Source organism: Ambystoma mexicanum, chromosome 3p, assembly GCF_040938575.1.
Source record: "Ambystoma mexicanum isolate Mex_15411 chromosome 3p, UKY_AmexF1_1, whole genome shotgun sequence".
NCBI classification, from domain to species: domain Eukaryota; kingdom Metazoa; phylum Chordata; class Amphibia; order Caudata; family Ambystomatidae; genus Ambystoma; species Ambystoma mexicanum.
In genome coordinates, this window is record NC_090925.1 from 416,369,574 (window position 1) to 416,389,655 (window position 20,082).

The following is a 20,082-nucleotide window of genomic DNA, read 5'->3' on the forward strand; positions in this document are numbered from 1 at the left end:
TTTAGCGACCGCCTATTCCTTCAGGGGCAGAAAGGTATGGTAAAGGGCCCCTAGCCTGATCCTAAAAAGGAACCAAGCAAAGAGATGCTTCAGAAAGGACTCAGGGCAGTTACTGGGCCTGTACACCCCCGAAAAGAGGAGTGATCGCTATCTGCATCCCAGAGTACCATCAATGGTGAAAAAACCTTTAAAGTCTTTTTTTAGGAGAATGGGCTCTGCATGTATTTAGTGTGCACAATTTTCCCTTTTTTTAAAACTCTAAAACAAGATGGCTGACATGGAAATAGTAAAAGGGTGCTGTCCCTTTAAAATGTCAATGTCCTGGGGCAGGTGGCCTGGATGACAAGGCACAGAATAAAGGCCAGAGGCCAGCAGAAAAGTGGGCTGGGTGGTTGGGTGAGGAGGTGAAGAACTCAATGGGGGAAGCAGGGGATCTCCTGTGAGGGATGCAGAAGTTAGAGGGAGGGTCCAATGACAGTAACTAAAAAATGGTTGACAGGGAGGCAATGCGTCGTTGGTCAGAAGAGAATCTGGACAGTCACTGTCAGATAATGACTCTGTTTCAGGCTGCCTGATTGGCTGATGTGTCTCCTTAGGATGCAAATAGCATCATGAATAACAATAAGCTGGCTTGGGATACAGACACACATGGCTTATTAGTTATTGTGTGGCTACAACTGACTGGCAATTAAAACAAATACAGTTGTCAAAACACCACATTATAATTTAACTGATTCTCAGTCAATAAGGGCCAATGCACAGACATACGTCCCTGTCAAACAGCACTACATGTTACCTACTGCCATATATGCCATAGCAGGGGACTGAAACCTCTGATGTCCCAGTGTTCTGTATTACAACACCCATCAGCCTAGACAGAACATTCAGTGCAGAAGGCTCATGGGAGATGTAGACAAAAACATCTGGAAAGCCATATATTGCATACCCCTGTGCTATACAAACAATAGCAGCAACATGTAATCCTTACACAGAAATGTAGAGCACGGTTGTTTTGTGGCATACCTATGGCCCCTATCTCAGGATCAGAACACTCTAAATGGATACATAATAGCATTTATGATGTTTATATGCATAACATACACAGTCATTTAAGAGTGTATTGTTCCTGTTTGGAATACAGAAAGGAGATAAGGTGGCGATTGTTACTTGAAGGTGCTTGCAAAATCCACGCAGCAGAAAATACAAAGCTGAACAACTTCTCAAGAGGGTTTCAATGCAGACACCCACATCTACCATCTTTTGTGGTCTTTATGTTCCAGTCACAGCACACACAGGGATTCAGGTAGAGGTGTTGTGCTGTGCAAGAATCAACTACAATGCCTAGAACGAATACCGGCTAGGCCCGTGTCTAGGCTTCTGATCCTTAAGCTTGTCCATCTCCTACGTAGGTGCCATCAGCAAAACCAACGTTCTGTTTACCTGGCCACGGTACTCCAGGTTAGTGCTACCTGCTGTCATGCGGATCAGGATAAGAAGTGGCAGGTACTCTGTCTTCTCCCTCTATATCCTGTGTGGTAAGGACCCCGTTCCAAGCTTCCTCATTGGCTGGGAGGCCATCCACGCCCCCTCGCTGGGTGCTAATACCAGTTATGTGCTTACGATGTCGATAAATTGAGTCTTATTAAATTGATAATAATGACAAATATTATTGGAGTGCGTTAAAAGCGTGAGAGATCCAACATGAGGTGCTCTAGAAAAACCTGGTGGTATTATTGCTATTCTTAAAGTGCTGACAGGACATGTTTTTGGTAATATTGTGCACATCTTTCACTTTAGGAATTCAGGGGTCTTGTGGCTGAGTAATTTTCTCCTTTTGAATTCGGTACAATCTCGGAACCTGAGGATCACAATTTCTTTGATAAAATATGATCTTGAGGCCCAGTGTCCAATAATCTACGATCCATTGGCTCTTGGGCCATCTTGTTTAGTTGTACTCAGTGCCAAACATGTATAGCCAGTAAATGCATGACACGAAAAGCAGTGATTAATAGGGCACAGCGGTGTTGTGCAATGTGAACATAAGACAGTAAATTAATTAGGTGCCACAGGCTACAGGCAAATCTGCATCCACTAATTCGGTGTGTGTGTGAGAAACCTGATGGCACTTTCACAGCTACTCCCCAGGGATCTTTTGTTCAAGTGGCCAGGGCAGGGCCATCATTTTTAGATCCCGATCCTGGGGTGGACTACGGAGGGAGGTTCACCTCGGTGGAGGGTCCTTGGGGATTGGGGAGAGTGTGCCAGAGGGCAAGACACAGTATCCCCCTTTTCCTGACATTGAATTACCTAACCCTCCCTCAGCCCTTGTAGGATATTGTGGCTCATATCCTAATTACCCCTCTGAAATTACACAGAGTACTGAGAAAAGGAAGAAGATTCAAAGAGTAGTGCAAACTACCTATAGAAAACACCACTGTAGTACTGGGACAAAGAAGAGGGCAATGGAGACTACAGAGCTGAAGGTCAGGCATGTCCCACTGGCTGGATTAACTAAAGTCAGGCAATTCCAATCCAGGACTCACACCAGAAACCCTTTGAGAGGGTTCAGGTGCATAAAAGGTAGAGCACAGGCCAGGAGGAGGAGAGAGCAGCATGGAAGCCAAAGCGGACCGTTGTGAGCTGGAGGAGAGCGGAACATGAGAATGCTGGAAACTTGCAGAGCAGAGCACTCTGCGAAAGTGTGTCGAGGGAGCCGTCTCTCCAGGAAGTCGTGAGGTCAGAAGAAGGAGACCATGTGTAGTGTCTGCCCATCCTGTTTGGTTCTACATATGCCTGTTCCCCTGGGCGGAGAAGCTGGCCTATGAGTGCGTGAGGGGCAGGTGGCGAGACCTTGATCTCATTCATTGAGAAGCCATGAAAGCAGAAGACCTGTGATGTCCAGCTTTGTGACCAGTGAGTTTCTGTGTGTTAAGAAACCCGGTATGTGAATCCAGGCTACATTGTGACAGAGCAGGCACGTGCCGCCAGTATGCTTATGAATGTCTACGAGCTGTGATGAGAGCAAGAATAATTGAATAATACATTCCGAATACCTTGAAAGTTACTGAAACATTGTATCAGAGTGGTCACATGCAAATGGCACAATTTTGGAAGTATCTGATCAAAGCAGAAGAGCGAAATTAACCGAATGCAAAGTTAAACGTGGATTGTGTGGAAACAATATATCAGATTGGTTACGTCTGAGGAAGTTGAATTTGTGCAAAAGGCTCTGATCAATTAAGGATACTGTAAAAGAAATAAGTGCAGTCAATACTATAGAAAAGAGAATTAAAGATTTGGAATGAGCACCCGAGGGGAGCCAGTAAAGTGTAAGCAAAATGCCAAACTAGGAAAACAAATAGAAATGAAGGTTGTAAATCAAAACCAACAAAGTGTAAATTGGGAAAAAAAGAGTCGAAGAAATGCTAAGAAAGACAAATCAATAACATATGAACCTTTACGTCTTCTGAGTTGGTAGTGAACCACCAAAGGAATTTAAGTCAAAGGGAATCAGTGCTTGAATCTTGGTGAAGGGAACTCTGAGCCCTTTTGGAACTTTGTTTTGTGAATCAGTGCTTGTAGCTTGGGGAAGGGAACCCTAAACTCCTTCTGAACTTTGTATATTGAAACCAAGTGTGCTTGAAGCTTGGGGAAAGAGAAACCCATTCCCCAAAGGAACATATGAAGTCTATATTGTTGGAACTGTATCCTGAACTTGGGGAAGAGAGCTAAAGATTGTTCCAGACTTCATACTGAGCACTAATTGAGTTAGAATAACCCTACACTACATTGTTGTATTAGACGTGAGGGCATGCATATGTTTTGACACAGACACACTTTTGATTTGGACTTACAGACATATACTTTCCTTAGTTTCTTTAGGTAGGGAAAATCCCCACCATATCTATAAGGCAAGATAGGCATTACTACTGTTGAATTTATAATATGTGGCCTGTGTCATCTCTTGATACCATGCCTGTCTCACATGTGTCACAGCATGGAGCACGTGCTCACTTTGGGCCAGTCTTAATGGCACTATTGGAATTAATTGATTTTGTTAAAACATTAACTTAACTTTTGGCCCAATATCTTCACTCTCATTCCTGTTTCCCTTAGGACCCCGAGACACTACAGTGCGAGGATTTGCGGGGAGCATTCACCAACAGGACAAAGCGATGAAAGCTACACATGTCTACTTTCTGAAAGCCCTGCAGGTTGATTTGCAAGCATTTATATTTGACTAAATATGACTTGTATTTGTACTTGTATTTATTCAAGATTTGGATTGTCACTTTTCACAGACCTGATGCGCACAGTAGAAAGCACACAAAACAGAGGCAGTCCATGTGTAGGGTGCCTTTACAGTAAGGGCGGTGGGTTCTGAAATGACTATTGCCCTGCAAGAGTAGTGATTAGTACTTGCTTGCTAAACGGCCAACTAAGCCCTGCACTACCACTAAACCAGCAGTGATGCCAATAATAAAGGTAACACAGTCACAGCCATATAGTGATACTTCGTTCGTCTTTTGTGTCAATGTGGCCGTGATAATAGTAGAAAAACAAACAGCAATAGTACAAAGACTCAAAAATGAACAAATGTCCAATTAAGGTTCTATGGAAAAATATATTCAAAAATATATACTTAATTAAACAATCAAAAATGCAAACAATGGGGAGAACGGGCCCCGAGGGTAAATACATTGATATGGAGCAACTTCAGAGGGACCTAGGTTTAGGCTCCTTATGTCCTTTTATGTTCCTTCAATTGAAGAGAGAACTGATGGACCCGAGATGGGGGCTACGTTGGGAAGGTCTCTAATGGGCTTCGAGGCGGTGATGGACAAACAAGTGGCATCAAGAGGATTGGTGTCCAACATGTATAAGGCTCGACTGGAAGCAGATACCTCAGGACAGGGAGCAGTTAAAGGTAAATGGGAGAGAGATCTAGATATAGAAATGACAGAATCGACATGGTCACAGCCATCATATGATATGATATAATAAGTCATTCATAACGTGTCTGTACACAAGTGTTTCCAGGTGTTAAGTGCATAGAAAACCTCTTTAGACAATATAAAATGCACAATTTTAGACTGCTTCACAGGTGGAAATATGCGGCACAGACAGTAGCCAAGTTGAATGTAGGGGTGAATCCGATGTGTTGGAGGGGATGTGGGGAATCGGCTCATGCTGGCACATGTGGTGGAGCTGCTCAAAGACCCAGGCGTACTGGAAAGAAGTGCTAGGATGGATAAGAGAGGTGGAGGGGTGAAGAGGCCTCTAACACCACTGTTAATATTGTTTGGCTTAGAGAAAGAGGAGTAACGCACACGCTGAGGAATCTATTGTTGGCGACAAGAGCATGCCTCACCAATTATTGGAAAAGGGCCTGGCTACCAACATATAGAGACTGAGTGGGGAAAGCGCATAAAATATAAATATATATGTAGAACCTAACCACGCTAGTCCAGGAACGTTTGAAGGTCTTGGACAATGATTGGTTGATTTTCTTGGAGAAACATGTCAGTGGTAACTGGAATGGAGAACAAGAGGTGGAGGAGGAGGAGGAGACTGATGCGACACTGGAGCAACATAAAAGTTAGGCATTGTGGGGGAGGGTAAGGGGTCTCATAAACTGTCTCAGCAGTTGTTCTGATCTTTGTGCTATTATTCAGTCACCCTTCCAGGAACGCCTATGCCATCTGTAAATGCGTTATTGTCATTTCTGATCAAAATTGACAACCCAGTTCTTCAAATAAAAAAAATAAAAAATACAAATACAAAGTCATCATGTGGGCGAGAGGAGGGCAGCAAGCATTATTTGGGTTGGGAATGCATATTCTGAAGGGCAAATTAAAGTTTACAAAGATCAGCACAAAGAGAGTCTAGAAGGTCCATATATTATGCAAAGTTAGCAGACCGAGAGCATTGAGGAAGGCGTGCAGAGAAATTTATGGTTGGTGAGAAAAATAGAGAAGTGATCTTTGCATCAGCAATACAGCTGAAGATACATGGCTGCCTTCAGTTGTTTCATGGAAATCCGAGGTTGAGGTTGAGGAAAAGAGTGGGAGGGGGAAAAGGTGCAAGCAGAATACTGACGCACAAGCTGGGGCGTATGCATTATGGAACTCTACAAAGACAGGTTCCATGGAGTAGACAAATGGATGAGAGAGGGCTTGAAGAGAGCACATGACTCAGGTTTGAACTTCTTTTTTGTGATGGATGAAGGATGACAGGTATGGGGAAGTATTTATTTTAGTTATTTATTTTATTCATTTATTTATACCGCACCATAGCCCATGGGCATCAGGGTGCAAAAAGCTACGACTTGTAGGGCCTCATTACGAGTCTGCAGGTCCGGTAACAACGGTGCTGGGTAGACTCCTAGGTCTGCGAGCGGGTGCCTTTCAGCCCGCCACGTCTGACCTGGCCTCCCCATTCCCGTTGAGTACAATGGGACTCGAATGGGAATGGGGAGTATTTTTTTCCGGTGCCCGGCAATAGGGAATTACCGGGACCGCCGGGGCTGTAATGCCCGACTCATAATGAGGCCCATAGACTTTTAGGATTTGATGACTGGTTTACTCAAAAAGGGTTGTTTTCAGGCTTTTCCTGAAGACCTCATAGTTTGCTTCTGTTCGCATTGGTATGGAGAGTTTATTCCAGTTTTTTGCAGCAGAAGCGGGGAAAGATCTGCCGGATCCTCTAGCTCTTTTGATCTGTGGTATGATCAGGAGTTGTGAAGCACTAGAGCGCAGAGACCTGCTTGGTGAGTATTTTCTTACTGTTTGCTACAGATATAGTGGGGCCTCTCCATGCACACACTTTTGCGTAAGGGTCAATGTCTTGAATTGAATTTTGTTTTCTATTGGTAGCCAGTGAAGCTTCTTACAATACTGTGAGATGTGCTCTCTTTTTGTTGCATTGAAAATTATTCTGACTGCATCGTTCTGGATTCTCTGCAACTTTTGAATGCTCCCTTTGCCTGCCCCATTCAATAAGGCGTTGCAGTAATCCAAGCGAAGCATTATTATGGCCCGGACCAAAGTCTCGCAATTTTTGAGAGATACTAATGAATGAATCTGTCGCAGAATTCTTAGACGGTAATGTGCATTTTTTTAGTTACATATTTGACATGAGAATCTGCATTTAAAGATGCTTTAAAAATGGTGCCCAGGTTTTTTACCCTTTCAACCACTTTAATGTCGCAGGAGTCGATCGTAAAATTTGATTAGGATGAGTCAAGTTTCTTTCTAGCCTGTGTAGATCCGAAGACCATAAGCTCAGGCTTAGAGCTGTTTAAGCACATCCAGTTTTGTGTCATCCACTCCTGGATGACCGGGTAGATGTGGTTGAGTGTTTTGGTGTCCCTAGTCTGGTCCTTACTGAGTTCCATGACCAGTTGGAAATCGTCTGTGTAATTTGTAAAATGAAAACCCATCCTTTCCAGTTCGTCACACAGGAGTCGTATATAGATATTGAAAAGTATTGGGGAAATAGAGGTTCCCTGTGGTACTCCGTACTTAATTTCAATAGGGTCCGAACTTACCATGCCCCAGCATATCTTTCATGTTCTTTCACCTAAGAAGGAGTCAATCCATGCTACGGCGTGTTTAGAACAGTTTCCTACTTTAGCTAAGGTTTCTGATAGTCTGGCGTGATCAAGAAGATCAAACGCCGCGAGAGATCCAGTAAGACAAGCGGGCCCGTTTCCAAGTGACTTAACATTTGAGTTTGCAGATCTAGTAATGCAGTTTCAGTACCGTTATTCCGGTGGAAACCAGATTGTTTATGATGAAACACTGAAGTAGATTCAAAATGGGTCTGCAGTTGTTTAGTGGCCGCTTCATCTAGTATCTTTAAAAGGAAAGGGGTGTTTGTTATTGGGCGTAGGTTTAAGGGATCCTTCTCACTAAACCCTTGCTTTTTACCAATAGGATTGACCGCCACTTCCTTAATGGCAGTTGGCACACTGTTATGCGCAAAAGAGGCTTTTATAAAAACATGTGAGAAATATAGCAAAGATGTTATTATGCTTGAGAATGATTTTCGTTGGGAGGGTGTCCCCGATGCAAGTGGTGGGTCTGATATTAGCAAGCATGAGCAAGGTATCCGCCGTAGTTATCTCTTGAAAGTTACACTTTGGTATGGAAGCTGAAGTGAAAGAGTCGTCAGTTGAAGAAAGGTGAATAGAGTGAGCAGATCAGTTGAGAGAGAAGGATAGGGCTAGGGAAGATGAGATTGTGGGTAGAAAGGTTGTGAAAATTGCCCAGGAAGTAGTCAGAAAATGTGGAGTCGAGCTCGAGCTAGACACCCTTAGCTTGTCCCTAATGGCTATGTCGATCTCATATGGACTACATTCAAGTCGCATGTCAAGTAAAGAGAAGAATATAATGAAGGTGATGGATGACTGGAAGATGAGAAGAATGATAAGTGAGGTGGTTGAGAGAAATTGAATGGAGATACGCCTAATTGTCTGACAAGGCTTAGGCACCAAAAGACCAATGCGGTGGTCAAGGGCACAGTATAAATGTTGTAAGTCAAAGGGTGTGGGAAAAGTTTGCAAAGTCTGTGTGGGGGACAGCCAAAATGGATGTGGGGGGATATCTAAGATTCAATGACAGCTATAGCAGAGAGTGTTTGGTATTTTTTAAGTTATTGTTTTATTTGTAAAGCGCATCAAACCCGTACACATCAGGGTGATTATTGATGAGGGCAGGGAAAAAGGAAGGGGTGTAGGGAGGGGATGGGAAGAGGGGGAGGTCATATATGAATATATAGGAAAATATTGGTACAGAGACATCAGGACAGGTTAGGTGTCAGCTGCTGTCTGGGGGCCGCTGCATGTTAGGTGAATAAGTTGAATACATTTTCTGTTGTTTTCTGAAAGGCCAGTAAGAGTTCTCAGAGCCTAGGTGCAGAGGTAACTTGTTCCACAGGTGTGCAGTAATGGCTGGGAAGCTAGAACCTTTGGCTCTGGTGCGTTTAAAACGAGAGGTGGTCGGTCCCTGGTTGAAGTGTTCCTGGAAATCCTCTGTGCCAAGTAGGGCAGTGCAGAATTAGACAGACAACGATGAGTGATGGAAAGAGTTTTAAAGTTAATCTTTTCTCTGGGGGGGAGCCAATGGGCCGCTTTTCTGTGGGTTGAGACATGGTCTCGTTTAGAGAGGTCCAAGGCTGCTCAGATGGCATTCTTCTGCATGGTTTGGAGCTTGTCTGGATTCCGCTCTGAAGTGCCAACGAGGAGGGATTTGCAGTAGTCAAAACACGATCCAATTACTGCTCCTGCAATGTTGAGGCGGTCCTGTGAGGAGAGGAAATGTCAAGGTAGACGCCTAGCAGTTTGACGGCTGAGGAAAAAGGGATGGTTCAGGCATCGATTATGAAGGCACAGTAGACTGGGTCAAGCTTGGCAAGGTGGGTAGACGGGCCTATGATCAGTATCTCCGTCTTGACCAATATGACCGACGCAACCTTATGCGACCGGCCATATTGTTTAGCAGCGTTGCCTTGACAATGAAATTCGTTGACATTCGTAGACAAGAGGTACAACACTATGAAGACAAGAGCACAACACATTTATGACAGGTATAGAATTATTAATCTAAGATCAGTTAAAGACAAGGATATTACAATACATGTAGCTTTGTGAAATGCCCTAAGCATTATCCATTCCAAGATGGCCGGCGCAACTTCATGCGACCACCCATCTTGTTTAGCAACGTTTCCTTGACAATGTAACTTATTTGTATTCGTAGACGCTCACCGCAGCACAGCCAGCCCGTGGTACAAGTCCCCCCAGAGACCAATGATCTCTGTTGAAAGGTAAGAATAATTACAATTACGCTATGAAATAACCAACAGATCTAGACACTGGCACCTCATGATAACTAACAAGGCCTTTTTTATATCAATCGGATTGCATGAGAGATCACGAGTGCACCATACTACGTGGTCAGCAGAGACAGACCCGTACCCAGGTCAGAACCACAACCACGTTGCATGGATGGTAGAATAATAGACAGATATTCAATATTAGGCAAGAATGGCAGACTTATGTTACTATAATGGTGGAGGCATATTAAAAGCACACTTCAGCTCGTTATAGAGACACAAAGTCTCTCCATGTGTTTTCTCAATGTGGGTACCCTGTTATCACATGATGTCTACTGTAATGCAAATTATGAATATGTTGTATAATATGTGCAGTGAAAAATTGAGATGAGACTAGGCCCTGACGAAGGATTGTATCTGAAATGCATTGGCCATTTTGTCATTGTTTGCTTGAATAAGCATTAACAATATTTTGGTGAAAAATAACCAACATCAAGGATTAGAACCTCACAGTTTGAAAAATCACATAAAGTCTTCAAGTCGTTATTTACTCAAAGAATCATGTTTAGAAATTAATGAGGGTGTGCGGCCCACACCGAAGGCTACTTAGCCTAGATCTCCTTTCTCCAGTCATAATTTGTGCCCTACCCAGTGGCACACGATAGCTGCACCAATATTACTACAACTAATGAACATTGTCAATCTGAACTATCACAAAATATCCTGAAGCAGGCAGTGCCCTCTCATCATCCATTAACTCAGGATCTCTGTCTTATCATATTTAAGGCAGAGTTGGTGCATGGCCATCCAGGTTTGGACGATGTCATATATTTTGGCGATTTGGCTGGAGTCTTGCTCATAATTGTCTGAGAGGGGGATGAGGATCTGGGTATCATCAGCATAGTTTGTGAATGTGACTCCCAGTGAGTCATGGTAGTCAAATAATGGTTTGGTGTAGATATTACATAAGGTTGTAAAGACACAGGAGCCTTGTGGGACACCAAAGGGAACTTGTTTAGGGTGAGCGGCTGTGCTGTCTGTGTAAACGCAGGCTGTTCTCTCAGCGAGGAAGGAGGCAATCCATTTGGTGGCAGCTGGGGAGAAGTTACCGGCAGTGGTGAGGTGGTGGCAGAATTTCTTATGGTTGACCAAGTCAAATACTGCCGACAGATCTAGTAGGCGGAGGAGGGCAAGGTTGCCTGACTCCCGGATTTCATCCATCTGGTTTTTGAGATCCAGGAGGGCAGATTCGGTAATGGGAATCGATGAAGAATGATGTTGTATTGTAGTGGGACTGAATGTTCCAGGGGCCAAAGGTAAGGTCAGTTAGTGTGCATGGGGGGAAGGGTAAGGTGAGGGAGTAGTAGAGGCAAGGCGTAGAGGGTAGAATAGGGTTGGGTGGGTTGAGTGGAGAGTCAGGATGCTGTTTAAAGGGAGAGTGGAGGGTGTGGATGGGTAGAGATACAGAGACAGTGGGAGTGATGGGACACAGCACAGGGTAAGTTGGGGTTCAGTCAGAGAGCGAAAAAAACACTGTTAATAGGAGGAGGTGGATATATATCGGGAATGGTGATGTGGGTTAGTCGGAATATATAAGGGAGGGGGAAAGGTGGAATGAGATAAGAGGATTGAGCTAGTGGAAGCACAGGGCAGTGATTTATGTCAATTGTTCAATCCATGGGCTTGTAGTGACCGAAATCTACATTTTAGATGCAATAGGCTGGTAGTGATTAATCAATAACAGTTTAGATGCAACAGGCAGGTAGCTGTAAAAAATTATTTAGATGAAATAGGACGGTAGTGACAAAAAAAAATTAAAGTTGAGATGCAATAGGCTTGTAGTCACCCAAAGATTTACTATTTGAAAATATGAGGATGCACATGGTGCAGACCAATGGTGCGGCAGCCTGGGCCTAAGATGGCTGCACTTTTGCAAACTTTCAGGCATGGTTAAGGGTTTGGAACAGCAGCAGGGAGAGCACTCCTTCTGATGGAATTCTGCTGCAGTGATCTGGGGGTTCAAGTGAGCAGGGAGGCTGCTTACCATACAGACCATCTGGATTGTCCGTGTGCAGGGCCTCAGTCACATGGTGTGAGGACAAATTGAATGGAGTCTAGGCCTAAGATTGCCCCTCTCAAGGACACTTCCAGGCCTTGAGAGTAACCACTGGTGACCCGCTGGAAGGTAAGGCACCCTGAGCCCGCTGTCGTCCCACTGGACCCCTCTGCATCTGATCGTCCTAGAAGGTCTGCGAAGGCGCTTCGACCCATTGGTATAGTGGGACCAACTTTTCTCTGCACCTTCATCTTAACCTGCAAGTAAGCCTTTTCGGAAGTGTCCCTGAGCCATCCAGTGGACTGACCAGCTTGCGCAGTTGTTGGGCTCTGATACCACTGCCGTTTCGAGGAGGCCCATCACAAGCACTGTGTTCACGGCACTCTCACACAGAATTTCATACACTTCGCATTCCCAGGTCTGGCGTAAAGTGAGTACATCTGAACCGGAGTTTACGCAGTTGCTGTGTCGCCCAGCCATGGTGACAAACTTTGCAAGTTCTTTGCAGCAATGGTCCTCTGTGCCCTGAAGCCTGCTGCAGTGGAACTGGCTTGACCCATCCACCAGGAGCAGAGAAATTGCCATTGTCCCGTAGGAGAATCAATGCTGTAACTTCGTCGCTGACAGCCGCAGAGCTGCGAGATTGCCGCATTTGAACCTGCAAACAAAGTGGACTCGACTGATGAAGTTTGGTCCGGAGTGCGCCAGGGCTCGGTGAGCAATCGCAACACTAACTGGTGGCCCCTAGTGCATCCATCCATTTTTACACACGAGTGGCCCCTGAGGGCCCCTCTCCTTTCCACTGATGGTGTGAAATGGCAAACTATTCCCAACTCTTGTAATCGACTCTGCCCTCAAGTGGAGGCCCTCCCCGTATAGTGGGAACCTATTCTTCATGGCCTCACCCACCTTCCTGAGCTGCTAAAAACCCTTGAAGAGACCCCGTTTTGCCCATTTGAACTACCGCATGCGCCAGCAGTGCAAGTACATTTGAGCAATAGGCTCCACTCTTCTTAGGAATTGGACTGCCTCTTATTTAGGAGTGTGTTGGATGCAGAAGGCACTAAAGCTAAAGACTATTTTCACTGCCTGGTTCCTCTCCCATTTAGGTTGTGGTACCATTTCGTGCATTAACCCTATAGACCCCATTGGTCTTGTATATATGTATTTAGATAGGATTGTATTGGTCTAAAAGTACTACTGTGATTTGATTTGTCTGTTGAAACTCAAAGGCCTTGAAATAAATGTATTTGCATTTTTAATATATCTACACCTGATTGGGAGTGAGTTGTAAGTATCCTTTGCTCTGTGTGGTCATTGAGGTCTTTCAGTCACCCTCACCCCTCCTCAGACCTAGTCTTGACTGCCACCATAGCTACCTTGATTCGTCTGGCTTGTCCAGAAGGTTACCCCGTTCCAAGAAACTAGGCTGGCCTTCTAAACCTCTGCCCACCAGGTCAGAGTTCCAAAATCCATCTTAACAACAACCCTTTTGAATTCAGAACTGCATTTCAACAATTCATGCACAAGATACATCTTAGTGAGTTTTTTTAAAATTAACCCCCATTTGAAACCATGAATTGCAGTGGACTACGTAATCTGTCCACGTTCAATGTTCCTTCATACAGTTTCTCTCCTGAGTCCATGGTATTTGAAAAGTATTAGATGAAGTTGTGAGAATGGAAAGTGTGGAGATAGAAATCCATTCCAACTTTATTCAGTGTCAAAGAGACTTTATTCTCAAACTAGCGAAGAACAATCAAGTGATTGTCCGACAAGCAGATAAGGGGGGAGTCATTTTGCTCTTGAATCGCTCTAATTACATCAAAGAATGTAATAAACTTCTATCGGATGGCAACAGTTACTGTGTACTTGATCAAAACCCTACAGAAGAAATGATTAATATCATCAGAGAAAAGGTGACATGAGCACTTGATCATAATATGATTGGCAAACAGGAGGCCGATTACCTGATGAGGAAAAAAGGCAGGGATCCAGTGTTTTACATTTTACAAAAATTGTATAAAAACCTGTCAGACCCCCTCAGATCACCCCATTGTATCTGGGGTTAGTTCAATTTTGGAGCCTTTATCGAAATTTGCCGATTTTTATCTGCGAACAATTGTTCTCCAAATGAAGAGCTATCTGAGAGACACCACTGATGCTATCAACAAGATCAAAGGGGTGACTTTCAACCCTGGATCCCATCTTCTTATATGTTTGGATATTCAGTCCCTTTACACTGTTATCCCCCAGAGGGCTACTTTACAAGTGGTTGAAGAGGTCCTTCTAGGTTGTATAGACGAACATCCTGTCAGCAACAATTTCATCCTCTGGTGTACAGAATATGCACTTACCAAAAACATTTTTCAATTTCAAGGCATCTATTACCAACAAATTGAGGGGACTGCCATTGGTGCAGCCATGGCCCCCAATTTAGCAGATTTGTATGTCGAAAATGTTTGAGAACACCATAGTATACTAAGAAAGCAATCCTTATAAAAAGAATGTGCTGCAGTGGTCCCTGTACATTGATGTTTTCTTGTATGGGAGGGCAATAGAGTACGGGCTGGTGCGTTTATGTTTTGGCTCAATCAACAGAATGTGTTCTTGAAGTTCACACAAGAAATGAAAGACTCAGAAAACTTTTTTTTGGACATCACCGTTTACATCATGGAGGAGTTCTTAGAGTGCAACCCTACAGTACAATTACAGATAAAAAATGCGTTGCTGCATTTCTCCAGTCACCATGAGAAACATATCAAGTATAACCTGCCTTTTGGCCAGTTTTTAAGACTTAAACGTAATAGTAGTTTGAAAGAGCACTATAAAGACAGCACTAATTTATTAAAAGACAAACTTCTAGAGTGAGGGTACCCTAGAAAATTGGAGAAGGACTCAGCTAAATGAGCATATAATAACCGAGAGGCCCTCATGGAGAAAAAAAAAACAAGGAGTTGAGGAGTAAGATTGGGACAGTGTTTGTTAACACATTCTCTAACGTGTCCTACAAAATCAAAGATGTGATTGCCAAATCATGGAAGAGTTTATAACAAGGACAAACCTGCCCCTTTAGTGGCATACAAAAAGAGCCAGAAGTTGAGAAATCTCTTGATCAAAAATGATATCACTGAAAAACAACAGGGCATGATAAGACAAACCACGTTGTGGGGTTTACCTCCTGTGATTGGCCATTATCCTTTTGGGAAATGTGACATGTGTAAATACACAATCAAAACCAAAGAAGTAGACATTGGTATACAAAATAAATGGTGTATCACAGAATTTAGCAGCAGCAACAGTGAAAATGTGGTGTACATGATTATTTGCCCTTGTGGGCTACACTATATAGGCAAAGCCAACAGAAAGTGTAAGACCCGTTTAATTGAGCACCGGAGTTGCATCAAGGGTAAAATTGTACGGGCCCCTATGGGCAAACATTTTATTGAAAAAGGCCATACTCATGAGAACTTTACATGGGTGATCCTGAAAAAGATATATGGTTCAATTTGGAACACATTTATTTTTTAAAACACAAAGCTTAAATTAAGAAATTGAAGTGGCATAATGTAGGTCCCTCCTAGATAGGTTATTTGCCTTATGTCGGTACCCTTTGATGCAATGATGGTGCAAGGTTCGGTGGGCCCCAGCCCATATATATTTATTTGGGCTAGTTGTACACACAGGATCTTATTTTGGTATAAATATCTGCCCAGTGGGATATCTTAAATCGACCTCTGGCGCTGTAGAAATTAAGCCATCATGTGTTTTGAGATTGTGTTAAATAGGCAGGAAGACTCTTATACATGATCTTTGATTCCTATTTATATTTAGAAAATACATTCTGATACTGTTATGCCTAATGATGCTAGATATAGTGGGTATTTTTTTAATAAATATATTGAGGAAGCTAATGAAGGATCATAAACACATGTGTGAATTATTTGTCTGTAGACATTCTCGACAGCTGCAGTGTGACGTGACTGAGGGAAACCCTGTTTCTTTGCTCTATAGGAATCAGAACTCTTAACGTGGGTTTATAAACAATTTGGTGAAATTGACCCAGTTGTTGTGCTAATGAAGACATTGCTTTCCCTTGTATCGTTTTGAATACTGCTTGGCATACACTATTTGAGGTAGGAGCTTTTGCATTTTGGTTTTACTCTTTGACCGTGGTTGGGTATGTTTCATTGGATTTTCAATGACCATGTGACTTTAAGGGGTGTTTGTTGTTGTTCCTTGCAGTGTTACTTTTCGGAACCACTTTGAGGACATTGAAGAACTGAAGGTCCTATTGACAAGGGCTAATTAATTCTTCTTCCACTAAATGCAATTCTACTGTGCATGAAAAGCAGGTATTTGGCTAAAATAATGTTTCTGTGCGCACAAATGTACAGGATGATGCATTACTTTTTAATGTCATCGCCGTGATTGATATAAGGATTTATTCCTAATTTGACTGGTTTTGGTGACTCCAGCTTAGTATTTTTTATAATAGTTAAAAAAAAAAGAAACTTCACCCAAGACACACCAATTCAGAAATCTAACAAGAACCGGAACAGGATACCTACTGATGAATGTCCTAGCAAAGCGGTGTTGAGGACAGAAACATGTTGGGTATTTCTCTGTAGACACAGTAATTAGATCATTGTGTTAGTTGGTGTCTCGTTGTGTTTTTATGTTCTGTTTACAGTATAGTATTGTTTAATGTTCATGTTGATGCATGTGTTGTGTCTGGATTGTGTATGAGAACAGTGTTGTTTGGGTGTTTTGAATACATTTTAGACTTGTATTTATCTATGTTATGAAATGAAATAAAATTGAATTGTATTTTTAGACTAAGACTACCCAGTTCCACTTATTGTGTGCCTTGGTTATTAACTTGTTTAGAACATGCAGCACCTTTGGAGCCGTTCTCACCTCCTTGAACAGTTACACTTGGACTGGAACTTTCCAAAACTCCAAGGCTGAGAAGACCCTCTTTGCCCAATGCCTAATCACCTTCATTGTTAAGCTCACACTTTGTTGCACCATCCAACCACCTCACACTAACCTGTAACATTTGCACTTGCAACATTTAGAGGTGGTCTCAGGAGAAGCCATCAGATATGTTTTACCCAATTGCTACATTAACCCCTTACAGAATGTGAATACAGTTTACCTTACTAACCAATCCCGAACCTCAATAGGTTTTCTAGGTTGTATCTTTATTTTGTGACGTCATGTATTAATAAAACTGGACGACAGGCTCAAGATCAATTAGCGAGTGTGGAGAATGCTGCATTGTTCATACTTCAATCCCTGTCATTGAATTTTTAACAAAGGCAGTACAACTTTGTCCTATGGTTGGATCTGCCATTTTTTGGTGCAGGGGATTTCCATGGCCCAGTTCTCTTGCATGTAGTTGGGGAGATTGATAATAATTCCCCTGCCTGTAATTCACTTAGATATGGGTGTGTGTGTCCCTTCAAAATGTTCAGCATACTTTCCAACATGCGACAAACCTGAAATTTGGAATGTGGGTAGGTTCCGTGGTGTAGCAAATGTGAAAAGTATAAAATATAACTATATCTTTGCCTAATTTCTTTTTTTTTTTTTAAATTACTCTGCGAAGCACAGGTACAACTGCTAGTCATTCATGCCTCCTGATCAGCAAATGGATGTTAATTGTCACAGACATTTCAGAAAGGAATCTGAAACTCTGGTACTTGTTTAATTAAATTCCCTTTTGACAGCTGGGGGTTCAGCTCTGAGGTGACTCAGTCTGCTGCACTGTGAGGTCACAAACCAACTGTAATATAGCTTTATAGACCTACAGCGAGGGCCATACCAGGCATTATGGGCCCTGAAGACAGATTAGTAGATAGACAATTAGAACTTTCATAGCAAACACAGTCCATGTAGCTTTCCATATGTACAAGCATTACAGATGTCAGAAAACTTCGCAAGAGGATCACAGTCATTTTACCAACATCAGAGTGATGAAAGACCTTTTCATCCACATCAGTAAAATGCGCTCAAATGTCAGCAACATATAAATCTCAATCAAATGAAATGTAAAAAATATATTTTGGAACCTTGTTAACACTTTGTCCTTCAATTCCGAAGGGAAACAGTGAATGATCCTTGAAGCCACAAATTATGAGAAAATAAGGGGTTCTAGATTTCATGTCTTCTTCCGAATTGAATCTGTTATTTAATCCATTTGAGTTGGGGCAGGGAGGAGAGGGGTCCAATACAAATTAGAAGAACCCTCATATGCACCCCACTTTCTCTTTGCCACGTCCAATTTTGAAAGGCCAAGATTTTGCCTCTTTGCAAACATGAAGGTTGATGGCTGGAAAGTATTGAATTAATCATAATCTTTGGCATTGCTCTGGGCAACTCTCCTGATCATCATTTTTCAGCCTGGGTGCATTAAAGAAGGAGAAGACCATATGCAAATCAGGGGTTCTCCGACCTCCAAAGGGACAGCCCAACCAGAACTGCTCGTTCACATCCCTTCTGCAGGCGACCACAAGCAACCCCAGACATGTTTCAACATCACTTGGCATCATCAGTGAGATGTAGCCTGGGTCTCTAGGCACATCATCTAGGCATGCCCGTCCCACCGCAGGACATTTGAAAAATGTAAGGTTGTTGGCTGGAATTATTTGGCTCTGGCACTCAGTACGGTTTCATTGTGGAAGTGCACGTTTGCATCATGGCGACTTTCAGGTAGGTCAACCTAATCGCTCTCATTGTATGAGATTTTGACCTGATAATCCTACACCAAGGTTGCTTTGAAGAAGTGTGTTTTAATTACTTCACATCTGTGCTGATCGTTGTGTATGTATTGTGTACTAACATTCCCCTGCTGCTCATTGTTATGGCATATTTTACTTGAAGTCAAAGATTAGAATTTGCTGCTATTTAAAAATACAACCAGATAATTTGCTTACTGCTCTACCAGAATCTGGAATGACCTTCCTGTATCCTTGCGATCAGATGTGAACATTAGAACTTTTAAGAAAGCATTGAAAACTCTCCTCTTTGAGTAAATCTGACCCTATCCTGTCCTCCGTTCCTGCCTACTGTCCTGTACTTTCTGTTGTCTTGTGTGTATATGTGCGCCCTGATGCCCTCGGGCTCCGGCGCGTTATACATAAATAAAAAATAAAAAACACCTCACATGTTGCCGCATCTAATCACCCAGTCTATGCAAACTTGCCTCCCTTAACTCCCATGACCACACCCCCACTTTTAGCATATTCCATCAGTGAGTTCTAAAATGTGCATTCTGTTTTATGACTTTGACACTGTACAAGGTCTCCTCCTTTATTTGCTTCTTCAATATAAATAAAGATATTCGTTTTTTGTGCTTTGGACATTTCCATGTTATATGTCGGCCTGTTTTTGCCTTCTGTGACTGATCAATGCGTGAATGTTTGTGGCCTGTTTCATCCTGTGGCTCTCCTTCCCTGGATCCAAATCTTCTGCAGTCATCCCTTACAGGGCCAATCCCATAGGTGAAAGATGGTTTGCTTAACTGGCATATAACAATCTCTGTTATAAAAGGTGACAGCAGGACTCTAGAATAGTTCTTAAGCCTAGGTTCAATGGCAACGCCCCACACAGTTGGGAAAAAACCTGCTGGTGTAAAATACAGAGACCACCTCTACTAGCATCAGGGTACTAGTTGCCAACATCATCCACCCCAATCTATAGGTGCTTATCCAATTCTATTTTTGTTATTTACATTCTGGGACTTGTAGGTCTGCTTTTCCCATTATAAAACTCATGAAAAGAAAAAATAACAGGACTGGCTAAGTGCTTATGCATTGGAATAGATCGTGTTGGCAACTATGCATTCCCTCCTAAAGACAATGCACATGTCCACAGATCATTGCAATGATTGCATCACATGCAACAAATCGCCACTTCTTAGTAAAATGAACACAAAGCAAATGACAGAAAACAAAACCATAGCAGTAACGTGTCCAAAAATTCTTCCTTCCAAACAACCCACTCTCCCACCTGACCCCCCACCACCACCCCACAGGGAAACAGTCACTCAGGCTGATTGCAACAAATGGTTGTGGGTAAGAGTGAGCATGTGATCCCACTAACATGTTTGCAAATTATGAACGCCTGTGCCGTATTATTTTAATCATATGCTCTGATTTGATCAGCAAAACGAAGCGATGTGATCT